The following is a 24581-nucleotide window of genomic DNA, read 5'->3' as shown; positions in this document are numbered from 1 at the left end:
AAGTTTTCCTCATCTTTTATTTTTAAGCTTAGAGGTTTATTTTAATTACCCAAATCAGCAGATAGCCATGAACTGTCAGTGTGTTAGCCACCAGAAGTGTTTTTTTAAGTATAGCTGGAGACCGTAAACGAACCTCAATGTGCCCTTAGGAAAAATCTGAAAGCTGCCCATAATTACCAGGAAACAGAATGTATGCCAATTCCATGGAAAAAGTATTAAGCAAATAAAAAAGGGGAGGACAGATGAAGTTTCTCCAAAAGTTGTTTTTCCAATATTTCTAATTAAGCTATCCTCTGCATTTTGTAGCTTATGACGCTGCAGTACTATGAGACATATTATTTGTTAGAATTAGAAATCAATTTGGCAATATCTGTCTACAATCAAATACAGATACAATTTGGAATTTTTAGTCCTAATTACCAATAGCAGTATTATTTTAAGTTTGTTTGCTTTTCAGAAAACAAACAAAACTTAGAATGAGATTTATAGTGTCTATTTTCCCTTGTTTTCCTAAAGTATTTTCACCTACATTAACATGATTACTTAAATAGTATCCTGTTTCATTTAAATGTAATTAGGAGAGTTTAACAACTGCTATAGCATTCTAGATTAAACACACACACACACACACACACACACACACACACCCACATGGAAGGGGAGGAAAAACACCTTATTGCTAGGAAACAGAAGCAAGTCTAAGAGGCTTATTTAAACAGAAAATGCAATACTTTAAATAAATCCTCAAGATTAAAACAGATTCAAACTGTGTTTGACCCTTGCTGGAACCGGTAAAGCATTTTCCTACAATGAAGCTTTGTCTTTTAAGCATTATTTTCGTTAAAAATTTTTCCAGCACGTTTATCTTAAGGCTGACTAACAAGGTAAAAATTAAACCATAATCAGAAGACAAGGCATTATAAGGCATCCAGGCAGTTCATACCTTTTAAATTCCTTTTTATCTTTTCAGAAGTACTTTAAAAGACACTGTGAACCTCTTCAGGCATTCACTAGCACCAGAAGATTTCAGATTTATCTTGCAGCACCATTTTCAAGATGTGAAAGCAATTCCTCTTGCTTTCATATTTTTCTTTGCTCCAGTGACTCTGCGTCCACACTGGTATCTGAATAAGGTGCACTGACAAAGACACCTGTTGTGGAAGGTAAAGAAACGACTTCCCATAATGCCTTACTCCCTGCTGGCAACCGCCCAGGGGCAAACAAGAATTATAACCGCATTTGAGCAGTTGCCTATGCACCCTGGGAGAGCACATTCAGTGTAACAATAGGTAATCTTCTTGGTTAAGAAGAACACTCATAACCCAAGGAGAAAAAGGACTGGGAAAACAACACCAAACAGTTTAGGTGCCATGCACCAAACTCATTAAACATTTAAGGCATCGGGGCTAGAAGAGCCCAAAACATTTTTAGAAACATAATCAAACGCTGTAGAAATCGTTTAAAATTACATAAACAAACAGAAGCTAATAACTTCAAATAATTCAGTCCTTTTAGAATTCCACACAGGTTGTTAGGTAAACAATTAGGTATTTTTAAAAGCTTATGATTTATTACCTTCAAAAGATCGTTCTAATTAGCCACAGTGACTAGAATTATTAACAACACTTCATTTCAAATGCAAGAGGTCCTCTGCCATAGCCACAGTGCATAATTTTCCAGCGCAAAGACCCCCTACGTTTCATTTATACCCTTCCTTTTTTGTCACTCTTAAAATGTTACTCCATATGTCACTTTCGGAATCTGAGAAGGAGAAATTCAAATATTTCTTTTCACATACAATTAAATGTATACTTGTCCCAACAAAAAGCATACTTTTTGAAAACTGATCATCTATTTTAAAAACTGCTTACTGGCTTTTTCTCTTTTCCCAAAAACATTTTCTCCAGTTTCAGAAATAACAGCTACAACACCACCCTCCCAAACTTCAGGAGCCCTTGTACACAGTCACGTTTACATACAGTCCTTTACCCCCTTGAAAGACATCTTACGCTTTTGCCTTTTCCCCAGTGAACTGAGACCCCACTGATTGCCCAGGCTTGTTTCCACCTGAGTTTCTGCAGTCATCTACTTCACACCACGCAACTCCACTGAAAAAAGGCGTCGGGGGTGGGGAATTACCTGAGATCAAGGGGAGTAGTCCCGACAACACCATCTGCTGCTAAAATTTACCAGGAGAAGATTGTGTATCAAACGGGCAGCAGAAAACAAGGCATTAGTGGTAACCAATAGATGGTCCCTGGTTCAAGCAGGAACTAGCTAGCTGTCTGTCCCAGAGCAAGTCTTTTAACCTCCCTACGTTTAAATTTCCTCATGGTCATGTAAATTAAGAGGGATGGAATAGATTAGAAATTTTCACTTCTGTGAAAGTGTGCTCAGAAACAGTCAAAAGCAATGTGTCCTATTTCGCTCCACTAAATAGGCTTATTGGGGGATTTGAAGGTGGAAATACCTTTTTAATCTCTATCAGAATAAAAAACAAGGGTAACATTAATCCCAGATGTTAAGAAAGTCCCTCCAGGGTTGCTATAACGTGTCCCGACAAATGCGCTCTACTTTCTACCCTAGTTCGGATTTTCTAATATCAATTCTTTTGCCTGTAAAAGAGGATTCAATGACAGTTGTTACACTTTATTAGTTACTCTTTACAGTCTTTCTACTCAGAGGCCAAACTGGCTACAAAATAATTTTCAAAAGCCTCTCTGGATCTCATTGAGATAAGAAAATTTTAAGGAATAAAATATCTTCAATGATTTTTAAATGCTGTTTTAAGATTTTACATACAAAGATTTTACTCTGGTAGCTGATTTTGTTCCAACAGTCATTCTTCTAGGATTATTACTTTTTACAAAAACATACCTGGGTCATACTGAATGAGTATGTGTCTAATAAGCCATTCCTGGCCTTCAGAGAATATCTATTCCCCAGTGTCCAATTTAGAAACAGCCACAACAAAAATGAAGAAAAGCCTGAATAAGATGTGAACATTTTTCTATTTCTGTGTTCTCCCCAAGTGCAGCAAAGCGAAGTAGTTTCATTATGGGAGCAGTATTTTGTTATCCACCAGTCAAAGCAGCAAATACATGAAAAAACGATGGCACATCATGAAAAAATTATCCCACCTCACAAGAGTAGCTGTCAACACCCTTTCCCCACGCTTCAGGTTCTACTTGTTAAACATTTTCATCACAACAGCCATAAAATCAGGATAAGAAGGAAAGGAGGTCAAAACCACCACGACAGAAGCATGGTCCAGAGGGCAGAAAGGTCTTCTGCATCCCCCACATGTACAGGCGGAGCCCTGGAGAGACTCTGTTCTTCCTTCTCCAGTGGCCCTTGTCTAATCATTCATGAACATCTTCACAGATGTTCCTAAATAATTCAGTATTAACATCCATGAAGTATACATGATTCAATTTTAAGGGATCTTCACAAAATGTTTATGGTATTGACATAGAGATAAAGAACTATAAGAAAGACAAAATTCTACAAGTACTTTCTTAATCTCAGAAAACCAATATTCCCAGTAGGTTTGTATTTACACTCAGGAGTGTACATTATAAAACCCAAGTGGGGGAACAAAAGAGAAGATGAGAATGAGAAACCACAGAAGTATCAAATAGAAGACAGCTTTTCGGAATATTTTGGACTTCAGAATAGTTCAGTAACACATACTGAGTTTTTACAAAGGTAAAAGAACAAAAAGCAAAAGATAAATAAGCAAAATCTTAGTTCTTTTTAAAATCACACAAAAGTAAATAAAGAAAAGCATTATTCTTGTGTCAAATTCTAGCCATTCAGCTCATTATCTTTCCCATCTTTCCCAACAATTCTAGGCAAATTCAAAACCTCAGAAAACACAGATTCTTAAAAAAAAATTCCCCAGAGTTAAACTAAGAAAAGAAAAACCAGAGAGACATAAATACTCACTTAACAGTTATACTGCGTATCCTACTTCCTCATTTGCATCTCACTACAAAGAATGAGGGTGAGGTAGATCCTAGACTATGAAAGAGTAGCTGCAACTCTTTAACAATTCAGTTTTTTACCACATTTCTAATTCTAAAATCCACAGCCAACTGTTAAAAACAAGACGACAGGTCCAAAATGGAGTCACTTAGGCTAAGACCCATGTCACCAGAAACTTCATTACAGTTTCGGCTCTCCCAGAAATGTAATACCCTGATCAGCACTAGTTAGGTAATCTGTCTGACAGACCCCTGCCAGCCCCTAAAGGAAAGTAACCTTGCAATAACCAACTCCCTTTTTTGCCCAGTGTAACTTCCTTGTTCCTGTTCCTTTCTGCCTATAAGTCTTTCATTTTGTACAGCTCCTTGGAGCTCCTTTCTATCTGCTAGACTGGATGCTGCCTGATTCACGAATTGTTGAATAAAGCCAATAAGATCCTTAGAATTTACTCAGTTCAATTTTGTTTTTTAACACATGTTCACTTAAAATTTACCTAAGCAAAAATAAGTGTTTCAAGTGCTCCTAAGCATTCACTGATATTTTCTATCATCCAAAATGAGGATGGTTTGCGACACATCTAAACATATGTGTAGGGCTGGCCCCGTGGCTTAGCGGTTAAGTGCGCGCGCTCTGCTGCTGGCGGCCCGGGTTCAGATCCCAGGCGCGCACCGATGCACCGCTTCTCCGGGCACGCTGAGGCCGCGTCCCACATGCAGCGACTAGAAGGATGTGCAGCTATGACATTCAACTATCCGCTGGGGCTTTGGAGGGAAAAGAATAAATAAATAAAATTTAAAAATATATGTAATGCTGCATCTTGTTCATTTTGAGCAGAATACACAATTGAATTGTAATTACAAATAACTTTAGTTTCTAAAACATTCAAATAATTTCTCAAAAAGTTTTACTAACAACCAAATCAAACCATTCCACATGCATGATGTTTTAGATTCATTTTTTCACAAGATCAGAACATAGGCTAGCGATGAGCAATAAAGTGTGAACTACTTTTCATTCAAGTGTTCATTTGCCTAAGTTCTTTCTGCAGGGCTGGTGACCCCAGCCTGGACAACTCCCTTTCCAATGGACCCACAGGTCCCTGCAGTAGGTCATATACAGACAGCTTGCAGGGGTGGATTTGGCTAACTAACATCCTACAGTTAAAACTTGATGAATTTGATGGTATGTGAATTATATCTCAGTTTAAAAAAAACCAAATGTGCAGGAGGAAAACTTACAAAATTTGTAATATAGTAAAATACAATCTAGTTATAATAGTGACTAATATATGCTAAAAATTCTTTTATAATAATAATAGCAACTAATATTTAGTAAGTACTCACTATGTCCTAGGCATAGAAGCTCATTTAATCTTCACAATAAGTCAATGAGCTAGGTACTATAATTATCCCTGTTTTATAGATGAGGTAACTAAACTGTGGAGAAGTTTAGTAATTTGACTCAATTCTTACAGCTAGAAATGGAGCTGACAGGATTCAAAAACAAGTGTGCTGGCTCCAAAGTGCATGCCCTTCATCACTAAAAGACGATAAGGGAAGCAAACATATACCGAGAATCAGCCATGTGCCAGACACTACTACTGCTTCTCAAACACTGACATATCCTTCACACACACACAGTTAGGTTACAATACACTATGTCTGTCAAGTAGTGCAATAATAAGTGGTATTAGGATTGTAATAGAACGAAGTCTCTCTGCAGACAGGAAAGTCTTTATGGAAAACATGGGTTGGATTTGATGGGCAAAGTGAAATAATTTTTTTACAGGGAAAATAAAATTAGCCTGGCCAGCGTGGTGAACAGATATTGGGTACAGTAGGAGATAAGGTTTCAAAGGCAGATTTGAATCGGCCTGTGGTAGGTTTCAAATATCTGGTCAACAAACTTGGAATATATTGTGTGTAGGCCAAGGGCAGTCATTAAAGACTATATGGTTTCTGCCTTTCTAGCCTCCATTATTGTCATTAGATGAAGCATGTGGCGTATAATGGTTAACACATGGGTTCCAGAGCTCAGAATAACCTGGTTGGATACTTGACTCTGCCACATGCGAGCTGTGTGACCATGAGCAAATTACATAGGCTGTCTCATCCTTGGTTTTCTCATCCATAAAATGAGAAATAATAACAGCGCTGATATTATGCGGCATAATAAGATAATGCATGTACAAGCCCTTGGTAAGCTGCCTGGCTCTAGAAAGCATTTGATTAATGTTAGTTGCTGTTGTTATCAATATTAATAAAAATTATGTCTGGGTGGGAAAAATTATCTGCCAAAAACTGAAGAGAAGAGGGAATTATAACCTCTAAAAATGAGGTAGGGGGTGTTCTCAGTATACAAGAAAACAGTCAATGCCTCCATTTTCTATTTTCTTGTCCAATTAATAAAAATCCAGGAAGAAGAAATAAAAAGTGTTGCACAACTCCAATCCTCTACCAGTTTTCCATAAGCAATGAAATATTTCTAGATGTGGTTTTGTTTTTTTTTAATTTTTTTAAAAAAATTTTCCCCCAAAGCCCCACTAGATAGTTGTATGTCATAGTTGCACATCCTTCTAGTTGCTGTATGTGGGACACGGCCTCAGCATGGCCCGAGAAGCAGTGCGTCGGTGTGCGCCCGGGATCCGAACCCGGGCCGCCAGCAGTGGAGTGTGCACACTTAACCGCTAAGCCACGGGGCCGGCCCTAGATGTGGTTTTATTTGGGAGCAATTTGGTAATTTACATGAGTTCTTCTGTCAGAAATAATTGAGACGGGTTAGAGAAGGTAAAAGGTTGATAATGTGTATGTGTGGAATCTCCTACGGTTTAGCTGCCCTCTCCAGTTTCCAGACTACAATGCAAACAGAGTTTAATCAATTACCTCTCATTAAATTGAGCAATTGTGACAAGAACAGGGAACAAAGAGAACATTCGTTGTATAACGATATTCATCTGTTGTAACCTGATCCACAAAACACTGTTACTATGGGGTATCATGTGGAAATACATAATCCTTTTTTATATTGTATTATAATAAGATTTTCCACTGTTCATTTGTATCTTTAGAGTCAAAAGAAATATCCTATGCAATAGTTTAGAGTAGCAGCTTATCTGAGAGCTTAGAAATGACTAATAAAACTGTAACCTACTTCATTTCAAAGATATCAACTGAGTTTGGTTAGGGGTGAAGGGAAAGGAGGAGGGAAGAAACATTTAACACCTACTGTGCTGGGATGGAGCTTTCACTACATTATCTCTTTTAGTTTTTAAAACAATACTATGAAGCTGGTTTTATTATCCCCATTTTACAGAAGAGAAAACCACTGCCCTGAGAGTAATTTAAGTAATTTATGGTCAGACCACTAGTACATCAGAGCCATGATTAAAACTGAAATATGTGATTTCAAAGGCTCTGTAGTTTTTTTCCCACCTACAACAGGTTCATCATAAGATGAATTCAAGAGAGAAGAATGTAAATTCAACTTGGAGATTCTGAAATAGAAGCTTTTACATTTCCAAAGCTGCACTCTGTATTTCTCTTCTCTTAGTATTCTGCTTTTAATATTATATCACTATATTTTGAAAATATGAACTAAAAACTCATCTTGCATCAAACAGTATTATTTATAAGACATTTGCAAATATAAAAAAAAAGACAAGACTGAGAGCAAACTACTGACAAGTGCAATGCACATATTAACAGCCTGCTACAATAGAAAATATTTTGTGGATTGAGGCAGCATTCCTTGAACGATCTGCCAATGGTGGCTTTATGAGGTTAAAAATTGGCTTTATGTTTGCTTTAAGAGCAATAGTAAATTGGTAAAATGGCTAAGAGTAAAATAATAGAAAGGTCTTAATAATTTTTTAACAGTGGTCACAGTAGCAGCAGTGGCAAGACCCAGAGCATTCTAATTTCATTCATTTCAATGAAAGTTTATTTTCTATGTTCAATCTGAAATATTTTCCCAAAAAGTGGTCATTTCAGGTTTAAGAATCTCTAAGTATCATCACAGAGAATATCTCTCCAGTATCATGAAGATCATAAAAATAGCAAAAATCCTTATGCTTTAATTACTCTTCAAATTAAGCAGAAAGTTAAGTGATAATATTAGTGTCTACATAGCTGCTCAAGGGTTTACTTTCAATCACAAATTCTAATATGATTGTAACCACAGGACCAGTTTAAACTGACCCCATCTTATCAACAACAGAATGTTAAAGTTGTTTTCAGGGGCAGTGAGCCAAAACTGCAAGTCATGTAGCCAGAGCATGCTCAGAGGAGAAAACTTTGACGTGAAATAACACCCAGAACCAAAGATTCTCCCTCCACAAGACCAAAGGACTGGGACACAACCAGAACTTGAAAGCTAGACTCTCTTCAGAAGTAAGGGTCCACTGTCCAGGAAGATCTGGTGTTAAAGCCCCTTTCCACACCTTACCATAAATGTTTAAAGTCCTTCCAATTGAAACCTATCCTGCCAGTGCTTCTGCATACCAGCCTGCCCTTCTTAATCCAATCAATTTTACCCCGAACCCTGGAAGACAGATTTGAGAGCCTTGCCTCCTGTCTCCTTGCCAGTTGACCTCGCAATAAAGCCTTTTCTTTTTTCAAAAGCTGGTGCCATAGTACTGGCTCTAGGCGCAGCAGGCCGTGGGGTCTCCTGCCCAGTAACATGATGACTACCTTTAGGTCTGAAGATGTACATATTCTGTGATACATATTTCTTATTTAAAATGTCCATTTGGTGTCTAAGAAAACCTTCAAATGTTTAGGTGAAGAAGACCTGTTTACTACTTAACTGAAGATATATAAAGAAATCAGAGGCAAAACAAGCAACTCTTTATCAATTTCTAAAATTGGTAGCTATTCATTAATTATTATGTTGTCCTAATTATCCTGTTATGAAATCTTCAATGTAGTTCTTAAATATTCAAAACTGCTATAAAGCCAGTGTTTTACATTCAGTTTAGCATGCATTTGTGGAGAATTTTAAGTATGCAATGTAATATGAGATTATGATTTATAATACTAAAATGACCAACATTTAACTATTATTAAAATGATGGTGAAACAAAAAGTTACTTTAACAAGCTGAGACTAGGGGAATGTTTTTACATTAGAAATCTATATAAATGATCAGATTGTAAAACTGAAGACAAATACCTATTAAACATTAATGATTTGTGAAGAATTTTAATTTACGTAAATAATAATGCCTTTTGCTTCTCCTAACGGCCAACTAGTTCTTTGACACTTCACTACTTACTGGCATCTCCATTCCAAAGAGTACAAATACAGGGAATGAAGAAAAAACTCTAACTAGTGACTAACTGGTAGATGGTATTTTTAGTCATCTATCAAATGACTAGGTCATAGGAATAAGTTAAAATTAATAGCTAAAATAAATAAAGTTTTCAGTATTTGAAAATTTCAGTTATCAAATGTTTTATCAATACTTTCAATTTTCCATTCTCATGTATATAGGAGAGCTGCCTAAATGAATGTTACAGGAAAACTGGCTCATGAGGTTGGCCATGATAAACTTAAAGTTAAGCAAAAAGTTCTGGTATCAAACTTTATAAAGAATAAAATGAATTTGCCCATTATCTGTGCTTGGAAACACAGAATTGAAGCATTAGTAACTGGCTGCATGCACAGTTTCTCTTTAATGTAGACCGCCTTAGCACTATTAATATAAGTTGCCTGTGCTCTTTTTATTACTAATATATTTGTAGAAATGGTCTTTAACTTTATAACACCACAGAATACAAAGGGAACAGTAAGCAAATTTACTGTTTATTTTGTCTTTACCCCAGGGCAGTTGAACAGAAGCAGAGTGAAGAAAATAGGTCTGAGATCCGGATAATAATAAAGCTTTGTATGTCATAGTGGGAAAACTTAAACCTCTGACAAGTGAACATGCCAAGGCTAAGTGACAGGAGTCTGATAGGACATTGCAATGTGACAGCACCACTTCCCACCCCAAAGTCCTTAGCTTAGATGACTTCTGAGATACTTCTGGGTCAAATAACCAAAAAATAAAACCATTATAGGAAATACCAACCATTTCAATTTAATTTCTAACTATTTCCCCCTCCTAAAACCTTATTATATTTCCTCTAAAGAAAAAAAAACATCTTCTTAGCATTAAAAAGCAATATTGTAGAATTCTGTATCCAATCAATTAGAAAACATTTCTTTACTCGGCATATATCATTGATAGGGTATTCTGTTGGAAAAAAATAACTAAAGCAAATGAGGAACACAGAGCAATGTTACTAAGAGGTTGACAGGAGAAAAGAGACATTCATGTTAAATATACTGTGTTTTTTTGTTTTGCTTTTTTGTGAGGAAGGCTGGCTCTGAGCTAACATCCATTGCCAATCCTCCTCTTTTTGCTGAGGAAGATTAGCCCTGAGCTAACAACTTTGTCCATCTTCCTCTATTTTGTATGCGGGATGCCGCTACAGCATGGTTTGATGAGTGGTGCGTACGCCCGCACCCGGGATCCAAACCTGCGAACTCTGGGCTGCCGAAGCAGAGTGCGCGAATTTAACCACTACGCCACCAGATGGCCCCAAATATACTGTATTTTTTTGTTTTGTTTTTGCTACAAACAGCCCGTATATAAATTAACAACAACAACAACAAAAAATGCAGAAATCAGAAGAAATTAAAAGGGAAACAATTTCCTCTTGGTTTTAATGGTCAAGAAAGAAACATATAAATTTAAAATAAATAAGTCCTTCAAGCCTTTACTAGATATAGGCTTATTAGTTATTTTGGCAATTGCTAACCAACGTTCTCTTCCATACAGCTAGAGCACACGAAATTAGCAGGTTTTCTGAAAAAGATAAATTGAATACAAAATTAGGGAATAGCACTTGAAAAGCAAAAAGGAAAAAGCATTAACTTGCTAATCAGGCTGTGAGAGAGGTTTAGTGACTCTTGCATTAGTGGTTAAACATTTTATTTTCCACTAGCACCAAATGAGATGGTACTTTAGTACATTAATATTTTAACTTTATTTAAATGGTGATCATTATACTCACCTCTACACTCAACACCCTAATTATTTTGAATATCTCAAATTAAATCAGATCAGGATACACCAATTACTACTATTAACAATGATCTCCACAGATCTCTTTCTCTAACAATATTTTCCTGTAATCCCCAGTTTCAGGATATGTCACAACCTCAGTTTGTACTTAAAAAAATTTTTATATTAAATCGTCCAATTTGCAACAACACGGATGGACCTAGGGGTATTATGTTAAGTGAAACAAGCCAGACAGAAAAAGACAAACACTGTATGACCTCTCTCATATGTGGAATATAAACTAACACACGGACAGAGAGAACAGTTTGGTGGTTACCAGGGGGAAGGGAGTTAGGGGGTGGGCACAAGGGGTAAAGGGGAGCATTTATACAGTGACTGACAAATAACAATATACAACTGGAATCTCACAATGTTATAAACTATTATGACATCAATAAAAAAATTTTTATCTTATCGTAACATGAAATTACATCTTCATGACATTGCTTAAACTACCAGATCCCTGAAAAATCTTTAATGTTAACATTTTGGAATAACTCTTTTTACAAATCTTACTATATCAACTCAATGAGTAAAGAGGAATGCTGTTTAATCTATCATGTATAATAATGGAAACTTTTTAAAAAAGGAAAAAAGCAAATAACTGAAGGGAAAATTAGTAGAATTTCAACTGTTGTGGTGGAAGAAAAGATAGGAAGTGGAATACAGTTCTATCCTTTTGAGGATTCAAGGGAAAATTCCCCACCCTATGTCTGCACTTCTCCCCTTCCTCATTTTTAACATTATGTTGCAAGCTGTGTAAATGGTGTAAGGTTGCAACTGCCAAATCCCTTGTTCACAAAATCAATTCCTCCCTGAGTTTTCTTACCATCCACATTGAGCAAAGCTTGATGCAGAGGCTAGTGAGGGTCAGCTTTGATAAATGAGCCAATGAAAAGAACCTACAAATGTGATTAATACCTTCATGGAGGAGAAGGAAGTGCCTTGTGTCTGGGTTGTAATCAAGCCTTGTATTGGTTCTGCAACCAAAAAACCATCTGAGCTTAGACAAGCAGCTTCTTATTTTATTTTAAAACAAGAGCATTGGACTAAACGATTGGTTTAAGTCTACTTCAGCTTAACAGTCCATGACTCCACTTTGAAGCATATTATTATGTAAGAATTGTTATCTTTGAAAGAACTACTCGATCTTTAAACCTGCTCAGATGGGACATTTAATACCAGTAACTAGGATCTTGTGAGCGTTTTCTATTTTTATTTTCTCATAGTAATAACATTGCCTCAGACCAAACTCAAGAATCCATTGTGAAAATCTAATTGTCCAGATAATAGTAAAAGGCCAAGAGTCAGCAAGCAGTTTGTAATGATATTCATGGCTAAGATATGAGTTTTAATGATCTTTGTTTTCAAGAGCTGCTAGAATTAAACAGTAGTAGATACTACAAATTGTAGAACTCTTACATTGAGTCACTGAGTTGCATATAGAGAAGTTTCTCAACCTTGGCACTACTAACATCTTGGGATGGATAATTTTTTGTTGTAGGGAGCTGTCGTGTGCATTTTAAGATATTTTGCATCATCACTGGCCTCTAGACACTAGATGCCAGTAGTATCCATCCCCCAAGGTTGTGACAACCCCAGATTTTCCAGATACTGCCAAATGTCTCCTGGGGGGCAAAACTGCCCTGAGTTGAGAACCATGGATATACAGTAAATTAAAATTATGGAGAGGGGTTATTTTTTAGCCCAAATTGACCTCTAACCATTAGACTTCTAAAAATAATTTCTAGATTTCAGATCCTCCTGATGTTGTCTCAGAGCCTACTGAAAATTATCAATAAATAAGTCATTGATTAATAGCTATAAAGAACTTTCTTTTACTTTGACAAGGTTTATTCCTCCAGAATATGTAAATATTCTTTTTGTTTTTTAGCTTTATTGAGGTACAATTGACAAAAACCGTATGTATTTAAGATACACGACTTGAATTTTGGTATTAATTATTATTATTTTTTTTTGCTCAGGAAGATTCGCCCTGAGCTAATATCTGTTGCCAGTCTTCCTCTTTTTTTTTTTGGTATGTGAGCCGCTGTCACAGCATGGCCACTGACAGACAAGTGGTGGTGTTTCATGCCTGGGAATGGAACCCGGGCCACTGAAGCTAAGCAAGCCGAACTTAACCACTAGGCCACAGGGGCTGGCCCAGATATTAAGTACTCTTAAAAGTGGAAAATCACCAATCGGTTACTGACAAATCACCTGTGGCATCTCATTGTTATAGATATTGTTTATATATCATCACTAATTATTTATATGTTGGAATATATATTCTTCAACTTCATCAATCAGCTTTATAAAATAGTATCCATGAACTTCAGAGATGGGAGGGTTCTAAAGGGTTTTCAGATTTTTATGTTTCTGAAGGGGATCAGAATATGCCACCCCAAAATCTGCCACTTTGACATAAAGAGATATTTTGAGCTGAAGGCAACTGAGAAACAGCAAACATAGGGGGAGCTCTCTGTACTCTCCCTATTTGCCTAAAAGCAGGGCATATATTTCCCTTTTGTAGAGGAAATTTCCATTTGTGAAGGTGCTCCCTCTACAACCCTTATCTACCATTAGTTTCACTCATATATATCCAGTCATCTTCCCACAATTTAGCCCCCCCCAGAAAACCAAACCCCCTTTTCCTTTGTCTAGTCACCTCTCCACAATTTATCGCCTTTTATTAAAATCATATATAAGTCCCCAGGTCTAACCACCTTTTTGGGTTTTCACTTCTTTTCTGTGAAGTCTCCATTCATGTAAAAATATTAACATCAATAAAGAAATATATGCCTTTTCTCCTCTTGATCTGCCTTTTGTCAGTTTAATTCCTAGGCCACCAGAAACCAAACCTGAGAGGGTAGAGGAAAAGCTTTTCCTCCACTACATTTTGAACTCATGATTTGTTGATGAATTTATCATCAAAAAGATGTCAATTATATTTATTCATAAATATATAATACCACGAGTTCACAGAGCATTGCATGGGCCACAGAGATCATTATCTAGTTCCTGATTTATAGATGAGAAACCAAAGCTTAGGGTTTAGGCAACTGAAAAAGCACAAATAAATTACACTTTTTAAAAATGAGAGGAAGATGAAAGGGAGAAAGTAGCTTAAGAAGGAAGAAGAAACAAAGCCGAGAGGGAGAAAAGTAATGCCGTTAGTAGGGAGTGGCAGGGTGTGACTCACCAAAGCCTACAAAACTGCCGACCTCAGTCCCAGGGATCCATACAGAACAAGAACAAGAGTAGTGGGTGTAGTTTTATAGCTTTGAACAAAGTCGGCACTTCCTATCAAGGGGAAATTGTTGCTGGTGGAGACCTATAAATGCAGGTGACAGAGCAGACAGAACCTCGGCTTCTAGGTTGATTTATACCACATGATTACCTTGATTTGCTGTTATCTGAAGGGGTGTGGGGCGGGAAGAAGGGTGTGTTGAGTACATTTTAAACTTTTATATTTGGAAAGTTTTTCTTATGTGTTTATCCTGGGGTTTTTTACTCAAAAGGTATAACTTTAAAAATATAATAAATAAAACAGAAATAAAAGGTGTAGATCTAGTAAAACAGAGTGGTTGACCTTTGGCTGCTTCTATACAAGTTTTAAGCTGTATTTTAAATCTGTCCAGGCATTCCAATATGTTACTGGTCAGTTTGATCAGAGAGCATTTGGATGGGACTAGGACTATATAATATTTTTAAATTAAGAGCACAAATTATCTTCCCATTTAAACTGGCCACTTAATGAAAGCTATGCTCTCTTAGTACAAATACAAATCAGTCATTGCATGAACATCAATCCATCATTAAAAAAGGTGTAAAAACAATTCAAATACTAAAAGACAGTTGATATAACTTCACTTTTTCAAGTGGAACTTCAGTGAAATCCAAGAGAACATATAATTACCGAGTTTTTCCTATGTACAGAGCAAAGTGCTAACATCTGGGGTACTAGAATGAAAAACTCAAGGAACTCAGATTATTATCAATAGGCTGTAGGAAGACAAAGAAAGAAATTTCTACACATAATGAAAATAAATGTATTAATCCCTCACTCCCCAGAAAAACACAAATAACTTTTAATCTCAGTCTGTTTGAAAATGTCTTTGATTTGAGCCTTTCTTTTCACTGCTTTTAACAGTCCCTCTCTCTCAATAGCCTGTATCTTTAATGGCTGTACAGAACAAGGCCCAAAGAAGGGGAGTGGAATGCTTACCTCTGGAGTCTATGAAATCACAGGTGGAATCTAGACTCACATGATGTAGGAGCCGTGCAGGCCTCTGGGGTCCTCTAACTCAACCGCTTATGTCAAAGGCTCCAAATTGAGCTGTTCAGTGGGGAGTTAAGATCGGAATCAGCCCTCTTGACGCTTAAGCAAGGGCCCTAAAGGAAGCCAAAGCCTGTCTTATCTTTGGCCTATGTATAGGATACAGTCATTCCCAGTCTTCCAGAGTACAGCTCAAGTCCTAGGACTACATAAGGTGGGAATAAACTTCCTTCAGCCCCTTTTAGATTGGAGGAGCTCTAGGCCTGGATGGGGCTATCAGAGTGGTCCATGTGTCTACCCTGGTTCACACTTGCTATAGATTCCCAAACAACACAAGAAATGGATTAGTCTCTAAATTTTTTCTATATTTCCTAAAGAAAAATAACAAATTTCTGCTACTAAAACATATGACCTAGGCTCTATGGTAATTTGATGCTCCACACTTAATATAAAATCAGGCTTTCTTCAAAATATGATTCTAGGTAATTTATTCTCTTTATTGAGAATATCAGACATTCAAAATGGTTGGGAGAGGAGAAGAAGGGACTGTTAAAAAAAAGCATTTACATTGAATATTGCAATCAGAATTTTTAAAAGGCAAGAAGTTTCATTTCAAATTCACTGGTGGACTCTATAAATATATCACTCGTTTCCTGGTTGCTTAGGCCATTAAGGATCTAATCTATTTCCTGAGCTGAAACTAGCTAATGGAAAAATATTTAGAATAGTAATCATCTAGTGAGATGGGCATTTGGCATCTATTCACCCAAAACATATTCTTGCTCATAATTCCCTTCAGTAATTTATATGGTTTCTAAAGGAATAATCTCACTTTTTACAATGAAAGGTCTTTGCTATTAAAACATGGTAAGGCTCCCCCTTTTCTACCCCTAGAATAAGTTTTATGAATAAGGGCATCCCTCTCTGACATTCTTTAGCCTCAACATATATGTAACATGAGGTTGGGAAGTGGACTACTTGCTTTCCTACCAAGCAATTCATTCACGAAATCACTGAACGAAAAATAAAAACAAAAACATGAGGTCAATATTATTATCATAAAAAAACAGAGATTTTTGTATTTACATGATGGAAATCTGTTAAATAAGCTTATTACATCACCTACTTGCAATACTGCCCCAAAGCAGCAGAAGTCAAAATCACTGAAAGCAAACTATGGTGTGCGGATGCTGGATTTACCATGGGCAGCCCACAGTGTGACCCTCACAATACTTCTCAAAATCTCGTGCCCACAAGATTCTTTCTCTTTTGTGGCCAGCACTTAGCACACCTCTGACACATCTGTTGTTAGGTGGAGGGTTCAGATGGTAAACTAACTTTGCATATTTAGCCTCAGAGAAGCATTATTCAGAAGGTAAGCATGCCAGAGGAAAACCCCAAATGCAGGAGAGAGCCAAGCGTGACTTGAGGGTGATGTGTACCATTCCTCTCTTCCTTCAGCAAAGTTTATCAAGAGTTGTCTTTGAAAATACTCTACCAGAGCCAGGGTTGGGCTCTGGAGCAAAGCCAGCCTTTGAGTTGAGACCTAGGAGCATGGCGCTCATGAGTTACGCACAACTCAGAAATGTGAGTCCACCAGAGGAAATTTCTTTTAAATCAGTATCTGTAAAGTATGGTTTATACAGAAGATAAAGCTCAGTATAAGGAGTAGTTTGAGTAGACAGAAAGATTACTAAACTTCAACAAAAATACTCTGCTTCTTTTTTTTTTTTTTAATATGAAACGCTTCACGTATTTGCATGTCATCCTGGTGCAGGGGCCATGCTAATCTTCTCTGTATTGTTCCAATTTTAGTATATATGCCGCCTAAGCGAGCACTCTGCTTTCTTTCAAACAGCATCCTTATATTATACAAGTTATTACCTTTTCATAATTCAGATACCAATCAGTGATAAAGCCATTTTATATGTTTTGGCACAGAGCATTAATATAATTATTGCTGCTCTAAATGCCTCAATCCACAACAGAATTAGCAATAATACAGTTCAATTCCTTTTAGAAACATCTCATAAAAAACAAAAAGATTTAACTTCATTTCCTAAAGAAAAATAACAAATTTCTGCTAAAAATAACCAATATCTTCTTTAAAGAAATTTGATTATCAAAATAGAAACTGTTGTCTGCTCGTCACACCCCATACCGTCATTAAAATCAGTTGTTAAAATTTTTCCTCATGGGTTTCACATTTATCATAGATAAATCTTTTCATAACACACCCCTCAGCTGTGTTGTACACGAGGCGGTAGCATTTCCTAACCTCAGCAGACTTAACGACAAGCCCCAGGAAACAGCCAGGAAAGGAAAATTGGACAATGTAACTTATCAAAAAGAAAAGGCATCAAAACTCAGTATCAGAGATTCCTATGTGTTATTGCACCTGCTGATGACGCTGTGTCCCTGGGCTCCTGACACCAACTCGCTTGCCACTGTTTTGTGCTTTTCTACTCAGAATTTGAAGTGATGGAGACCGAGAAGCAATTCCCCGCACCCTTGAATCTTCCTATGGTCTTTGGAGACCTTAACAGATATGCTTCTTTTCTGCAGTTCTCACAGTTAACATTTCCAGGTAAAAGTTTACAAAAGGGCAATCAATTAAATAAAAATTAAATATTTGATTCCCATACCACTAAACTCAAATAATTAATTGAAAGATAAGTTCTAGTGTGTGACAAGTTTAAAGGTAAACTATCCTTAATCAGTCTTGGATAAAACTGCCACTGAAACAAAATTAGGGCAACTCAAGTGAGCAAGACTCTAGAAAAACTCAAGTAGTCAACCAATTACAATGTCATTTGACTGCACGGAAATGTTCAGAAATTGTTCTAATGACAAATTTAAAATCTAGGTGATCGGAAATTGTTCTAATGACAAATTTAAAATCTAGGTCATACAAACACACGAATTTTTAGAAAGGTAGGAGTTAATTTCCTAAGACATCCAAAGAAAAAAATTCCAACTTCTTCACTGAAAACAGAAAAAATTATTTAAAACAGAAATGCCAAAAAAATTGCTTTCAAGACTATAATCTGAACAAGGAAAAGAAAACAAGCGTAAAAAATTTATTCTCTTCATTAAAGTAATAAAATTGGACTTCTACACAATTACAGAAAATAATAAAAACACAGCAGACTATATTTTACTTATGGTGCTTAACAAGAATCATGCAGCCCCTGATTTCACACTTGGACCCTGTGCCGCAGGCTCTGAAGCTGATTTGCACCATCCCACCACATTCAGACTGGAGGGGAGATGCTCCCATCTCTAAACCCTCATAAAGCCTCACATGTATGGGGGTTTTAAAATGTAATTTTACTCTACTGGTTTTCTATTGCCGTATAGCAAATTATCATAAACCTAGTGGCTAAAAACAACATTAGCTTCCAAGCTCTTTCAGGTTGTTAGCTAAAGGTAGTTCCTTGAGTTTTAGGAATGAGGTCCTGTTTCCTTGCCAGCTGTCACCTGGGGGCTGCCCTCAGCTTCTCAAAGCTGCCTGCACCGCCTTCTGTGGTCCCCTCCATCTGCAAAGCCACAATTGCGAGCGGAGTACTTCTCCTAACTCCTATCTCCTTGACTTCCCTTCTGCCACCAGCCAAAGAAAGCTCTCTGCTTTTAAGTCTCATATGATGAGATTAGGCCCACCAGATAATCCAGGATAATCTCCTTATTTTAAGATCAACTGTGACATATAACCTAATCACAGAAGACATATCTCAGCGTATTCACAGGTTCCAGGGATTAGGGTGGGACATATTTGGGGGGCCATTTAAGAAATTTTGCCTACCAAAAAAATTAAGGTAAACAAAATTACAAAAGCCAAATAGTTTTTGTGAACTTGTTCGTATGTGAAATAAAGATATTCTAAATTCCTCACGCTTGGATAAGCAACATATGCAAATAGTATAAAATAGAAAAGATACAAAAGATATACAGTAAAAAGTAAGACTTTCTTCTAATACTGCCCCTTATCCCTAGCTCCACTCTCTAGGAATAACAACTGTTTATTAGTTTCTTATGTCTCTTTGTAGAGATATCCATATTTATTAAATCACATATATTTGGGAGGACTGGTATTACCTGTTCCTGAAAGATTTGATAGAAGTCCCTCGTTAAATCACCTGGGCTCATTCAGGCTTTTTTGGAGGGGGTTGGGGTAAGTTATTCTGTGATAAATAGTTTAGATTTCTAATTATCTGAGGTTAGTATTGACTTTTCTATTTTCCCAGAAAATCATCCATTTCGTCTAGGTTCTCAAATTAATTTGCACAGGATTGAGTAAAATATTTTCTTATAATTCTCTTACTCTTTTCTATTTCTATCATTTCACCATCATTATTTCTCATTCTACGCTCTCTTCTCTACCCACATTTTAATTTTATTAGGTTAGCTAAAGACTTATCTATTTGGTTTTTTTTAAAAGAACCAGCTCTCTTATTTATTAGTCTGATCACTTTTCTTTTTTCTAATTCATTACATTTTATCTTTCTTCCTACCTCCTGTTTTTCAATGTTTGTTTTGATCATTTTTCTAACTTTGTGAGTTAGATAATTTCTTTTCTTTCTTTCTTCATTAAGATGGGTGCTTCTGAACTCTGCTTTAGCTTGGTCCCATAGGTTCTGATATGTAGTGTTTTCATTGTGCTTTTTTCCCCAGATTTTCTATAACCTGTTTGGTTTCCTCTATGATCCAAGAGTTGTTTAAATAAAAATTTTACAATGTTCAGATGATAAAATTTTTTTTCTAATTATTTTCTTAATTTCTAGTTTTATTGCAATGAGATTAGAGAATGCTGTAGGTATTCATTTTGCCTTTTGGAATTCATTGAAGTTTTCTTTATGGTCTATTTTTGTGAATGTTTTATTCAGTATTTAGAAAGGTCTATTCTTAGCTTTCAGGATACAAAGTAACAATTATCAAATAGTTACTTTATTCATTATTTTTATTTGGGTTTTCTTTTTCTTATTTTTTGTCCATCTGATCTCTTCTGTTCTAAGAGAAGAGAATTAACATTTCCTACCACTGTAATGTAACTATTTCTCTTCATAATTCCTGTAGTTTCTGCTTTATTGATGATAGTGGTATATTGCTGTTATGAATCATCCTTCTTTGCCTTATTTAAAGCTTTTTCCTCTAAATCCAATCTTGTCTGATATTAAAGATGCAATCCCTACTTTTTTGTTTGTTTTCTCAATAAGCTTTTGCCCATGCTTTCAATTTTGTCTGTGTGATTCTTCATTGAGTTCATTACCCTTCTTCTTCTTTATGCCTAATCAGGGCCAAAGATGCTCCTACTGCCAGCCCATACAGCCCATCCCATTAGTCTAAACTAGGCCTTATTGGTTTGTCTGAGATCTGCAGCTGGGGGTATCTTTCTTCAACTGCATTATCTGCTCTTCATCTCATATTGTGGTTTGGCTTTGCACCTGTCTCCTAGTTTCTTTGAAGACAGGGTTCATGTTTCTTCTTTTTGTTCTCCTTGTGCAGGTGGATGCCATGATATTTGCTCTGCCATTTAAAAACTAGAATCTAGAATCTGTTTTTGCCAGTTGTCCTCTACTATCCATTCCCTACATCATGCTCTCTGGCCAAAGGCTATGCTGTACTGTGCTCTGCAGATGTTCCTGATAACAGTATGTTCTGGTCCTTAATCCTCTGAATGAGGAAGGCAATTTCTTATCTGGCTCTTTGAAATTCCTCCCATGGTTTCTAGGCTATTCTACACTGCCTATCTCTATCTCTCCCAAAAGCTTCTGGAAATCCTACTCTTGTCTCTGACTCATATCTCTCTCTTCAGCTTAGTTTATTCTTACTGAAAGTATATTTTTTACAAGCAAATTCAAAGTTGATAGTAAACCTTAAGACAAACTAATAGCTGGGCCACATTATGTGCTCAATTTAGTGTTTCACTCACTATGTGAAAAACCCTCTCCTAGGTGTTGGTGAGGCATACCAAGATGAATGCCTCAGGAACTCATAATCTAGTAGAAAGGAAAGAAGAAATATTGTTCTTATACTTTTTTTCTAAATGCACATTTCCACGTAGTCTCCTCCAATACCACGTTGTGTCACTAACATTATCCATCTTTCTCTGGGCCCTCTCTATATCACATATCACCTTCCTTAAACAATTAGAGGTAAACTGATTTTCCCTGTTCTAAGTCTGCATCCTCTTGAGGTAGGCATAAAACTGTTATTGTTCCTCAGTCCTTGCCTTGGTTGCAGAGGCAAAATAATAAAAATTGAACTCAAAGAGCAGTTGTGTAAATTAAGATCCTTTGGCTACAAAGAATAGAGACTCACTTAAGTTATCTCAAGTAACTGTGTGTGGTTGTCTGTGTGTATGTGAGAGAGAGAGAGGAATATCAGTGGGAGCATTATTGTAAGGTTTCACATGAAAATAAGGAACAAAGGTATGCCATGTGGCTAGGCCTCATAGTAATTCATGGAATAACCAGGCCTCATGAGAAGTACAGGAACATAGATTGAGAATTTCAAGTTGTCCAGGATCAGATAGATGTGCAATGATTTGATTAGTTCCTTATCCCTTTGGCAGCAATAAGTTGTTGATCATTCTCTTCCCTTACAGATGTTAAGTAAAATCTTTGTATCCCCCTACACACACTTTTTAAAATTTTCATGGCTTAGCTTTTACTTACTCATCACTCTTGCTTACTCACGGCTTCTACTGACTCATGTCATCTTTGTCTGCGTTTTTTTTTTTCTGATTAGGTATTTGACTTCTGTTCCTATCAAATAATTCTACCTCAAATTTAAAATTTCCTTAGAGACAGGATCTGATCAGTCCACTATGTCACCATCACCAGTTAGATAAAGCACTCGTGCCAAGTCATCTAATGGGTCAGCCTACGAACAGCCTGACTGCTTTAGGTCAAATGTAGATGGTAACATCAAGCAACACAGAACGTGGCCACCTACATGCACTGCCTAGAGTTGATATCCTCAGGAACAGGCTATAGGTGGGACCCCTTAGACAAGGACTGTGGCTATACAGATACTCCTAGATTTGGCCTACCTAGTACAGTGGTTAAGCTTTCCTCAGCTCTGATTACCAACAGCATTCATTTTACCCCAGGTTCTCTAGGACTTCCAAGAAGCATGAGTTGTGTGTAATAGATATGCTTATTTTACTGCATTTCAAGCTTTTCTGTTATACTTAAATGTAATCACTACCAAGATAAAAGTCCATATGCTATACCACCAAAGGCATGAGAAATTAGTCTAGTGAGCTAGAAATTCCTTGGAAAGAGGTATATCAAATAGCACCTACTGCTAATTTTCCAAGGGGTCAAAGTGATTAATATACACACTTCTATGAAGGAATCATCCATTCAGTATTTCAGGCACTAGTGTGCCTAGAGGAATTTGGGGCTCACTTATAATTACATTTCTGCCACCTAAGACCACAAAGGCAAAAGCCCTTTTATTTCACTTATGACAATTTAGAACTGAATTTGACTTTGCTTCTCACAGTCCCTACAAGAAAAGAGTTTTATATCATCTTATGGACTGGGAAAGAAAATAATTCCAGAAGCCAACAATGACATATTCCAGATTATAGGTACACTGGATGCAGAGAATAAACTGCTATGGCTCTAGAATTTCAACCAGGACACAGCTGTAAACTTCAGCCTGGCCCAGCACCTGAACTGAGACAACGAATGCCTGATTTGGTACAGACATCTGTTTGCCCAAGTCTAGCCATATGCCACTGGAATTGAAAAGGAGGCAATATCCACAGGTCCAGAATGTATTCCTTTAGAGCTCCTGTGGGGGCATGTGTCCAACCTGTCCCTGGATGTGCGATTTGCCTAATTCTTGCAAAATTACAAACTCTGCAAATCATAAGAATAATCTGATAGTTTTTTTTAGAGTACAGAAATTGAAGATATAGTCATCGAAGGGGATATAAATTTAGATAAATTTCTTACACAACAAACATTATCATGATGTTTTTCATAAAAATACTTTGCAATTGCCAGTAATGACTATATCTTAAAGGCATATTACTGATGTGGTTAAAAAGAAATTCTCTATAGTGAATAATCCAGAAAATCACACAAGGAACACTTTTCATATCAGTCATACACATACCATACTACTTTCAGCATTCATGCGGTTTTCAACCAAGGAGTTACTAAGCACTTACAACATCAATATGCCAGGAATTATACTGGGAATTCAGCATATGGAACTGAATTTACCTCTTACCGTCCCTGAAAGAAGAAGTCATAAAGGTCCGGTAAGGCAAATAGACTGATAAATAAGTAATAAGAAAACAATGTAAGAGCATGTCTAACTGGCTAAACCACTGGCCAAACATTCAGAAGGGGATGTTCTGATTTCAATGTGTCCTACCACAGATATGCACTTCTTCTGACATATGTTGCATCTCCCACAAAAGTGTTTACCAGAGATATCCTGTGACACTATTATCAGATGTATAAAGGGCGAAAAGATATTTGTCAGCTTTAATTTTATGATGATTTTGTAACCCAGTGTGTAAATCTGACTATATGTGAATGTTAACCTAGGCAAGGAAGGGAGAGGTGATCAAGGTCTTCATCAACTCTGTTTTGCAATGAGGGTGCTATTAGCAGGTGGGAAGAAGTGGCTGCAGAAGTCTAAATCTGTGAAATGAATTACTGGGCCAGACAGAGCAGGAGTGATGGTTATCTTATATGGAAAACAGGAAGCAACGATATCCTTCAACTCCTCTCTTGTACCTCAAGAATCTCAAATCCCCTCATTCCCTGCACAAACCTCCTAACATCCTAATCTACTCAAATTGCCTAGTCACATATGAGAGCAAACATACATAAAAGAAAAATGAGAAAAGAAATGAATGGGAATGAAATTATGTCCTTGGTATCACTCTGAAAGACAATTAACATCTTCTTTCAGTGTGATGCTAGCTGCTGAAATAGTTAAATCACAGAATCCTGGTGATTTAAAATAATGGAAGTTTATTTTTTGTTCATGCTAAGCTCAGCTAGCAGGAGGGTGGGGTTGGGGGGTTCCTGAACTATGTAGTCATTTAGGAACTCTGGCTTATAAAGAGTCTATCATCTTTGACATATGGTTTCCAAGGTTTTTCAGTGCACTTTCAGTATCAATATCCAGCCGGCACAGGGATAGACAAAGGGCATGGAAGCTATACGGGAGATTTTTT

The 24581-nt window shown here is 36.7% G+C and overlaps 1 protein-coding gene and 1 non-coding gene across 8 annotated transcripts in view; both read right to left on the bottom strand.

Moving 5' to 3' along the window:
- The window catches only part of RABGAP1L (RAB GTPase activating protein 1 like), a 701003-nt gene that overhangs the window by 95615 nt on the left and 580807 nt on the right, over window positions 1-24581 (bottom strand). The window contains exons 1-2 of one of the 7 annotated variants that reach the window (XM_004425019.3): window positions 2140-2643; window positions 944-1151 (exon numbers count right to left, since the gene is read on the bottom strand). The exons of 5 other annotated variants lie outside the window; for them this stretch is intronic. The gene's annotated coding sequence lies outside the window, so the exon portion shown is untranslated. Of the gene's footprint in view, window positions 1-943; window positions 1152-2139; window positions 2644-24581 lie in introns of those variants that run through there. One more of the 7 variants, XM_087438198.1, reaches the window with a different exon arrangement.
- On the bottom strand, window positions 17106-17212 carry LOC147917753 (U6 spliceosomal RNA). Its single transcript, XR_015549321.1, has one exon. It is a non-coding gene; the product is annotated as a U6 spliceosomal RNA (small nuclear RNA).

Source organism: Ceratotherium simum, chromosome 2 (assembly GCF_057802395.1).
Source record: "Ceratotherium simum simum isolate JZ-2026a chromosome 2, ASM5780239v1, whole genome shotgun sequence".
NCBI lineage: Eukaryota > Metazoa > Chordata > Mammalia > Perissodactyla > Rhinocerotidae > Ceratotherium > Ceratotherium simum.
Note: the sequence above shows the minus strand (reverse complement) of the source record. Positions and strands in the feature narration are given on the sequence as shown.